The sequence below is a fragment of the Achroia grisella genome, unplaced genomic scaffold, assembly GCF_030625045.1.
Source record: "Achroia grisella isolate CSIRO2021 unplaced genomic scaffold, CSIRO_AGI_Agris_v1 utg2156, whole genome shotgun sequence".
NCBI classification, from domain to species: Eukaryota; Metazoa; Arthropoda; class Insecta; order Lepidoptera; family Pyralidae; genus Achroia; species Achroia grisella.
The window spans coordinates 710,806-721,554 of record NW_026712714.1 but is presented as its reverse complement, the minus strand read 5'-3'; the positions used below and the strand labels follow the sequence as shown (position 1 = coordinate 721,554).

The 10,749-nt window shown below is 33.2% G+C and overlaps 1 long non-coding RNA gene across 1 annotated transcript; it reads left to right on the top strand.

The window, feature by feature from the left end:
- The first annotated feature begins 1,167 nt into the window (after window positions 1-1,167).
- LOC131842342 (uncharacterized) lies at window positions 1,168-6,702 on the top strand. The gene is made up of 3 exons (XR_009357487.1): window positions 1,168-1,426; window positions 4,540-4,633; window positions 6,671-6,702. It is a non-coding gene; the product is annotated as an uncharacterized LOC131842342 (long non-coding RNA).
- The last annotated feature ends 4,047 nt before the right edge of the window (window positions 6,703-10,749 follow it).

The following is a 10,749-nucleotide window of genomic DNA, read 5'->3' as shown; positions in this document are numbered from 1 at the left end:
AGAAACATATATTAGGCTGATTCCAAATGAATGGGTGAAGGAAGACACGGATAATGTTTTCAGCGAACCAAAGGCAAATTTATGTATGAAGTGAAGGTCCAAATTTCAGACAAACGGGATTATTACGACGCTGTCCTCCTACAATATAAGCCGTTGCGTCGTACCGAATACTAGCTACCGAGATCCTACAGCATCTAAGATAAATAAACATTATACTTATACCATCTCGTACATTTGGCAACCCTGCTGCACAGCTGAGTTTAGGTGACTTTACTTACGGAAACATTATATTTATGTCAATAAATGTACTTTTATTTACTTCCAAAATGCAACGTATAATATTACTATACATATTATTATATAACTAGTATTTACATAACCTAATTGTACAACTAAGAACTAAAATAAAAAGCTTAAAAAAAAAAAAAAATAGAATATGATAACTAAAATATATTATTAAAAGTGGTCCCTTTAGGCAACGTTCCGAAGATACTGGCAGCGTTCCCTCTTTGAATAGCTAGACTAATTCTTTGTCCAAGGTAGCTGCCAGCTCTTCGGTCTTCTGTGATGTCGACTAACCTTTTCGTTATTTCTTTGAAAAGTCTTATAGCGCTAGGACCCCACGGACCAAGGGTATCGACACCGAATGGAACAAATTCATATTCGGAGCCTAGACCCCTGTATTTACATATTTTGGCTTTTTCAGCCGCTTCACATGCCGCACCAGCTCTGTTGTTGGTTCCATGTAGATGGGATGGGGCCAGCGTGTCTGCACAGGTTGCATCCCATACCAGCACCCGGCCCATCTTCCATGGAATCAAACTCATACCGTCCGGTCTCTTACCATCGTCTCTTGCAATACCAGCCGGCTCAAGTAGACTTGGTACGTTGACGGTGGCAAGGGACCGGCGTATGATATCGTTAAGTGCGGCATGTCTCGAGAAACGGCCCGCACTTTTTTGGCATGACAGTCCGTGATGTCCTAGTTTGTCGACATCACTGCCACAGGGACATTTGTGAGGAGCGCAGACCGGAACCCCAAGCCGTAGACAGGTTGCTATTCGGAGCTGTCAATAATGACAGCCAATGTCAACCAAATCAAATGTTTTGACAGTTTTTGACATCAGTTCAGTGTATTTATATAAAAAAGTGTTTTTCATTGTCTAAATTTTCCTTAAAATTAATCTTCTACAAACATTTTTTTATGAAATCATGCCCTATTAATAAAAATTTAAATCTAATGAAAAAAAATATTTTGTGTCAAAACTCTTGCTGGTTATAAAATTGTTATAATGTTTATTAGAAAGTGTAACTTGGGACCATGAAACATTTGTATTGTTAATTCTTTTGAGTGATTGCCTTCGTTTACGAGTGTTTAAGCGTTCTATTTAAAGGTCATTAGTGTGGACTGTCGCCGGTATGCACTGTAAGTACTAACTCGGCTATTAATTGATACCTAATAATGTTTTCATTTATTGTATAATGACTGTTCACGAAGTTAGAAAACTCCAAATATTCGTCTATTTCCAGTGAATGGCTGCATCTTGTGCATGTAGTTCTTATTTACATGATTAATTAATTTCAATATCTATTGTTGTTAAGCTGTAAGAATTTATATAGAAAGGGGAAATAAGGTTATAATAATATTGAAGAAATGTTTTGATAATTAATAAGTGGGAGGATGCAGAGTCTACATATTGAGAGCTAGACTCATATATCACAATTAAATAGTTTAAGAAAAATGTATAAATATAAATATCACTTATTTAATAACCATATTTATACATTGTGTGATATTTTTTGGCATTACTTTTCTGTGATATACTTTCACTATATTTAAATTTAGATATCTTAAATAAAATTTATATTGATAATGATTTTAATAATTATAAATAGAATAAATATGTTTTAGTCCAGAGGAGAGTTTGATATATAAATTCTATTTTATATGTGAATATGTATAAAATTTTGTCTGTTTTATTTTACTGACTTAATTCCACTTATATGATAACTACTTTTAAGAGAGTAGACACTACTCTCTTTCAGAGGTGGTTTGGAAGACATTGCATTAGCATTAGGAACATGTTTTTGACTTAATTTTATACTAAATCTTTTTGTTCATATTGTTTGAATGTTTGTACAATTAATTATTGTACTAAAAAATATTAAATAAATAGCTTTTGAAATATAGCATTAGGTAAGTTAACATATTATCTATATAATATGTATGTATTATATATATATATATATGTGAGTAGTTTATGTAAATTATTATTTAGTATTCCTATGCCTCTTATTTCTCTAGTCTATTCTTGCACCATCTACCACTTTCTGTCCTCTCTCCTCTACCCAAAGGTTGTCTGGAAGAGATTGCTAAGAAGAATAGTCTTTCTGGTGCAATCAAGAGTAAATAAATAAAAATAAATATCATAGAAATGATTCAAGTAGCTATTAAGGTTCTTGTCTTTGTCTTTATCTATCTATGAGAAGACTACTTTAGTAGCACTACTTTAGTTTAAAGTATCATATCTATGATATCTATAACAGTATTCAAGTGAATGTACCAAGCTGCATTGTGTAATTTAATTAGGTTATTTAGTTTCATCTAGTTGTCTTTGAGCGTATGACTTTGTAATAAACTGATTAATATAACTAAATCTTAAATAACATAATTAAAAAGAAGTTGCAGATTCAGTTTTTTAATGTATTAATATTAAACAGCTTCAAGTAAGTAGATCATATTAACCTGTTAACCGAGGAATTCCTTTTTTAATTACGCAGTATATAACGGGCACTGTCTCTCACTAGGATGTGTCAGTATGTCAGCACAATATAATTTAATGTATATATTTTTGATATGAAATGTTCCACCCGCACCAGGTTGCAGGGCGAAGCAGAAATTTAAAATATGTAGGTATACATATGTCCTACACATACAGAAAAGTTTGACGTATTTATACGTCCCGCTCGGTTAACAGGTTTATGTAATTAAACCTTAAATTACATAATTAAAAAGAGGTTATTTCAAATCAGATTTTTAATGTGTCAATATGATGTGTAGATTACACATCAATAGATCAATATATAATATACATCAATATATAATAAAACATATTTTATATCTGCAATGTCAATTGTAAGACTTTCATAATCATTGAAAACAAGACGCACAAAACAAATGTGATGCTGTTGTATATAAACAAACAATATGTAAAACTTTTTATTCAACCTGTTTGTGATATTTAAATAAAAATACATGTTTTTATAATGAATAACTTAAAGAAAAACAGAAAATGATGGGTATATAACTAATTCATACGTATTATACAGGTGGCCAATTTATATTTAAATACTAGCTGTCCCCGCAACTTCTTCCGCGTAAAATTTAACTTTAATTTTCTAAAATAAAAGTAACTTACGTTACTCCTAATTTCATCAGCTACCTGCCAAAAATAGTCGAGTCAAAATAGGTCCATCCATTTCAGAGATTATCTGGATCAGACAGAGACAGACGAAAATTGTAAAAATTGTTATTTTGTGTGTATGTACCATATTTTATTCATATGCATGTAGTACAAAATGGTTACTTCAATATTACAAACAGACACTCCAATTTTATTTATATGTATAGATGTATGGATAACTTACTTAAAGAATAATAGAATATGATTGGTATAGAACTAATTCATATGTATTATACAGCTGGCCCATATATATTTATATAAGAATAATATAGCTATTTACTGTGCATAGAGAATAAATATAAAAAGAAAAAAAATATATGTTGGAAAATGTATAACAAAAGGTCTTATTACCATATCTATATGTTTCATTTCAGTTTGTGTGTATGTCATTTAGTTTGTGTTAATTTGTATTAATCATTATTCACCTTTAAAAAACTATCCAAGAATTATCTATGTACTATTTAACCTATAAATCTTAAGGCAAAGTAGTTGTATATATATGATTAATGTTTATATTTATTAATGTTATTTTATCCAATTTTGTTATTTCTAGTATATGTGGTTTGTATTTATTAGTTGTAATTTTGTTTTAATTGTTATCATTAATATTTTAAATAGTGCCCTCTCTCTCCCCCCCTTTTATATATATATATATATATTTGGTGCCACTGAAAACCAGCTGTATGTTCACCTAGGACATACATTAAAGCTGAGTGGAGCCATTTCAGTGCATTTTTGGGTGTAAAAAATGATTATTTTATGTTTATTTTTAATTATCTACATGGTAAATTAAGTTTAATTATATGTACATTTTATTTGCCCCTTTTTTTTTCGTTATATTGTATCTTTTACATTGCACTGAATAATATATTTTTCTTTCTTTCTCTGTCTTTCTTTCTTTCTTTCTTTCTTTATCATTATATAAGAAGGAATGTAGCAACCATTGTTAAACACAAACGTGTTCTATATATCTTTTATATATAGATCTTGTTACTAATACAGTTACAGTGTCTTATCAATACATTTGCAAATTCGTGCTATCGTTGCCCGATTGATAACATATGTACTTTTATAGGTTCACTGACCTGAATATGATTTGGACGGCAGTTGATTGTGAGGTGTACAGAGCAATCAAATAGCAGAGATAGAAACCAAGATGGGTGCTATAAGTAAGTGTCTTTACTATACTATTTTTTTATAGTATAGGGGACAAACGAGCTTGCGGTTACCTGATGGTAAGTGTTTTTTTTATGGGTGATAATGGAATGGTGCACCCGCCTGCGCTAACGGTTTCCTCGGGCGGAGCACCAGTGGAAGATGATAAGATGAGGTCAGGTCAGTTAGCCCATCGTGACAAATTCACGAAGAATTTATCACGATGGTTTCCAGGGGGAACCGCGAGGAGGTCAACCTGACATGGTATTGCTAGCAATGAGATCATCATTCCACATTATTAAGAATTCCCTGATGAGCATGAGGTCAGGCCAGTTAGCCCATTGTGATAAAATCATCATGAATTTATCACAATGGTTTACAGGGGGAACCGCGTGGAGGTCAACCTGACATGGTACATTGCTGGTAATGGTCACGAGTACACATTACTAACAATTCCCTTCCCCCCTAATATTAGTGTGATTGCTATAATAAGGGGTACGCAAGGTTTGAAGTCTTTTTGGAAGTGGTATGCAGCAAAAACTATTTGGGAACCACTGGTTTAGTTTTTCGGATCGGATCGGATCGGATTTTATGTTTGGCGATTTAGTTGGATTGAATTGAATTCAAACTGACTGCCTTAGCTCCTCAAGTGGGGTGTCGTTAGAGACATCACGACGTCTTATGAACCCTGTACTCCTCAAGAGTTGTTATTCTTATGGGCTAAGATACACCTCCATCTCCCCTCCGATCGATCCCCCGTCCAATTCAAACGGGGATTGAAATTACGACGGCCTGAGCCGAGGTTCGAACCCCTAGCGGTGCCCTCATACTAAAGTCGTATCCGTCAGGCGGGAGTTGGCCTTTAGCCGCTCCATAAGTCCTTTGGTTTGGAGTGCCATCTGCACTCGCCTATCGTCCGGTGAAGCTGTAAAGGCCAGCTGCCTACAGCTGACAGCATTAGAGTAGTCCGAAAAAAAAATTACATAAAAACGTCGTTTGATTTCTCGATGTATAATTGTTACATTGAGAGCGTCATGGTCTAGTGGTTTATTTCCCTGAATTACGCGCGAGCGATCGTGAGTTACAATCTGACAGATACCAAAAGAGAAACTGTGTCAATCTACATTTCTGACTGAGTCTCCGGCGATGGAAACGTCGATGACAAACAAAATAATAATCCGAGAGACCACGATTCAAATATACGATGTGAAATGTGCCAATTCAAGTGGTCACCACCACGTCGACCGTTGTCAGTCACCTTTGAGTTATATATAATAATAGTAATCCTTATTAGTTATATATAAGTATTATATCCCAATAATCCCAGGACATTTCACACAGCGCCATCTAGACCCAAGTTAAGCTAGCTTTACTAGACAACTCCTAGACAACTGATACAAATACATAGATATTTTTTTTTTTCGTAAATACATACATATTATACATAGAAAATACCCAGACTGATACAAACAATCATACTCATGAATACTAATGTTTGTGCCGTGCGAGGAATCGAACCCGCGACCATCGGACATAAAACGGTGTGCTAGACCGCTATACCACCGAGGTCGTCATATTATATATATTTAGATATACATAACTCAAAGGTAACTGACAGTGATCTATCAACGCACAGCCCAAACTAGTGGACGGCTGAAATTTGGCATGCAGGTAGATGTTATGACGTAGGCATCCGCTAAGAAAGGATTTTGATTAATTCCACCCCCAAGGGGATGAAATAGGGGATGAATGTTTGTATTAAACTTTGTCAATTTTGAACCGATCAGGCCGAGATTTTTCATGCATAAAGCTACTATGACGTAGGCATCCCCTAAGAAATGATTTTGATAAATTCCACCCCTAAGGGGATAAATTAACGCGAGCGAAGCCGCGGGCAAAAGCTAGTATTTCATATTTTTAATACCTATATATGGATACCCTATTGTACACTATCCCATAACAGTCGTAATGGTTTTTTTTGATGTAACGGAAACTTATATATATTTTTTATTTATATATTATTACTGCTATATACTATTTTTTTTTTTCAGATGAAGGCACCGAAATGCTGGAGAAAAAGCAGTAAGTATTACAACAGGATAATATTCAACTAATTTCACTAACTCCTGCCCTCGACTTGCCCCCATAACAGAATAGAAAATAGCCCGGCATAGGCTATTTACCATAATAAATAATAAATATAATATAATAGTATATATAATAAATAGTAAATGCAAATGTAATAATAATATCTCAGGACAATTCCCACAGCGTCATCTAGTCCCAATTTAAGCTCGCCAAGGGTACTAGAGTTGTCTAGTACTTATATCACAAGCTCTAGATATAAATACATAGATTTATATATTTTTTTAAATACATACATATTATATATAGAACACACCCAGTCAAATAATCATACTCATGAATGTTTGTACCGTGCGAGGAATCGAACCCGCGACCATCGGAGGTAAGGCGGTGTATTAAACAACTAGACTACTAAAGCCGTCAAAAATGTATTTGTCTGTCTGTTTGTTACTTTTTCGGCTGAATTTATCTTAATGAAACTCGACATAAAGATAGATGTAATAGATAGAAGAAAGGTAGACTTAAAAAAATGAATTTCTTGTCAGTTCTTCTCATCTCGAAATCATTCCGAACTGACGGTATATTTGACATATCATAAGAGTCTGTAATAGACCTACATGAATAAAGATATTTTGAAAATTGAATTAGAAAACTAGAGGATGAAATAGGCAATTTTTTTATCTCAAAATAAACAAACAAAGTCACGGGTAATAGTTAGTGTTGGTTCACCAAGTTGCTATACCAGACTCTCAGGCCAGGTGGACTTGTTACACAATTATATTTATATAGATAACATATCATAGCAGATTATAAAATGTACTTTTATACTAGTACGATAGTGATGTGCTTCTTTATCTGTGGAAATTACGCGCGAGATAAAATATTAAATCAGATTAGTTTTTTTTAGATTAATTTTTTATTAATAGAATATCGTCGGAGGCTAAGCAACTGATTCATAATGCCAAGCGTGCGTAAGCGTGATTTACGCACTCTTATATAATTATATAAGAGTGTTATCGCTTAATAGTCTACCCGATTTATTTATTTATTACATACACATACATACAGCCATCGTATCGATTCCGATTGACACCAAAAATGAACAGGATAATTTATGTTTCCGACTTACTTTCCTATGATGTAAATACTAGTAACAATACAAAATTTGTACTAGAGACGGCTGTAAACTCGTTTATCGGCATGTGACAAATGTCTAACTACTACATGTGTAAAATAATAGAATAGAATCTTATTATAAACGCGAAAGTTTGTAAATATGGATGTTTGTTCAAACGCGCGAAACCTACTGAACGGATTTTGATGAAATTTTACAGTAATATAGCTTATGCATCAGAATAACACAGACTATATTTTTTATGTATTAGTTTATTTGAATAAATGATTTTCTATTCTATTCTATGGATATTTATCGCGAGTGAAACCGCGTGCATAGCTAGCAACTTATATTTTCGGAAAACTCAACTAAGTGGTAGTTTATCTACGACCCCATACTAGGCTGGCCCTGTATCATACAGACGTTAAGCTATTATTATATTTCTACTAGATGCCCCAGCAAACGTTGTTTTGCCTTAAAAAAAATATTTAGGGGTGGACTACCCCTAACATTTAGGGGGATGAAAAATAGATGTTGGCCGATTCTCAGACCTACTCAATACGCTCACAAATTTTCATGAGAATCGGTCAAGCCGTTTCGGAGGAGTATAGGAACGAAAACTGTGACACGAGAATTTTATATATAAGATTAGTGAAATGTGTTTTATCAGTATAATTATAAATGAAGTAGCTTTCGCTATCTCATCGCTTAGATCTTTTAAACTACGGATTTTAAAGCAGTTCTTATCAATAAATAGTGTGATTCAATAGGAAGCTTTAGACGTATAATACATATATTAATTCAAGAGGAAGATTATATGTATAATCACATCCCATACAACAAAATGGTTTGTATTCATGAGTATGATTGTTTGTATCGGTCTGGGTGTTTTCTATGTATAATATACATATATATTAAGAAAAAAAAATCTATGTATTTGTATCAGTTATCTACCCGTAACACAAGCTTTAGCTAGCTTAATTTGGGTCTAGATGGCGCTGTGTGAATTGGCCTGAGCTTATTATTATAAACCGCTAGATCACTGAAGCCGTCAAAGATGACCAATAAGTACCTACACATAGTATAGTTAACAGGAAAAAACTATCGACATCAGTCAGTTCCCATCCCTACCTGCCTTCATTGAGCTGTATCGCCTCAATTGACTCGCCATACCAGTGCCCGCGAGACATTACGCCGTGCAAGACGTTCGACCTAAAACTTTTTAGAAAGTTGCATTTTAACTCCGCGGTATACAATTTTGGCGGTAAACGTGTGTTCTTTATTTAAATTACGAAATAAATTGTCATAGCGTGTTCGAATTTTGAAATTCGAAGTTTTGTTTCTTTTTTATTAAAGTGGAATTGTTTGTGTCACGTGACAGCTTTGAGGTTTTAATCGAGTTTTGTTGATTGTGTTCTATGATAAATGGGAAATAACTATGTACAGTAGGTATGAATGAACGCGGATATAGAGGTCAAATCTAAAACGCCATTCTCCAGATTAATCTATTTCAATTTGATATGACAACAAATTCTTTATTCTAAGAACTGTGATACGATACGGTACGAGCCCGTACTGCTATAAATGTTTAGTTTTGTCTATGGTTTTTTTTTAAATAAAATATTAAGGAAATTATAAATAAAAATACTTTTTTAATTTTAATGTGATCCGAGAATTTAAATGTAGAGTTAAGCGGTAGAGAAAATGAAAATGTTTGTCTTTAAAATCAAAACGTGAAAATGTATCAATATAATAATATAATACTATACAATGATTGAAACATTTACAAGGAATTATAAAAAAACAGCTACCCACGCCGGCTTCGCACGGGTGTACATGTATACATATAAACCTTCCTCTTGAATCATTCTATCTATTAAAAAAAATCTTCAGAATCCGTTGCGTAGTTTTAAAATTTAAGCATACATAGGGACGGACAGACAGCGACAGCGATTTTGTTTTATACTATGTAGTGATATACTATTTTTTTAACATGATCTGAGAATATAAGTAGAGTGTCGCGGTAGAGAAAAAAAAATTGTCTTATCAGTTATCCTTACTATATACGTAATGATTGATCAATCATATACTGTAATCATTTATATAAAAAAAAAACATCTATTAAAAAGAGCAACACACAAGTTTCTTGCTCATTCTTCTTGTGATGAATCTGCATTCCGAATGAGTGGTAGAATCAAAATATGACTATTCAAAAGTGCTTGTAATGAGTTTATTTGAATAAAGATTATTTCTATTTCTATTGAAATATTTGCTAGTAATAATTTCTAGACGTAAATATTTAAACTATTTCTTAATGAAAATATTTAAATATGTGCCTATAATCGAGGATTCCATCATCAGTTACCTTAGAACCACATTATCAGATCCTGATATACCATTTCTTAGATAGCAAGGCACCTGGGACCTAAGAAATACTCTCTCCCAAACAAAAAAATAGTTTGCAATACTTTATTAAGTACTAGCTTTTACCCGCGCCTTCGATCGCGTTATTTATTAATTTATTCCCTTAGGGGTGGAATTTATCAAAATCCTTTCTTAGCGGATGCCTACGTCATAACATCTACCTGCATGCCAAATTTCATCCCGATCCGTCCAGTGGTTTGGGCTGTGCGTTGATAGATCACTATGTCTGTCAGTCACCTTTGAGTTATGTATATTTAGATGTAGTATTTAAAAAAAACTTAATAGAATAAATATATATGTAGTAGAAAGTATACAACGATCTTACGAAATAGAGTTTTGAGTCCACAATTGATAAAAAATATATATGAATCTATGTTCATAGACAGCCTCGTTGGTCTAGCAGTTTAGCATACCGCTTTACTTCCGATGGTCGCGGGTTCGATTCCTCGTATTGTACAATCATTTGTATTTATGATTATAATAATATTATATCTATACATCTACCGT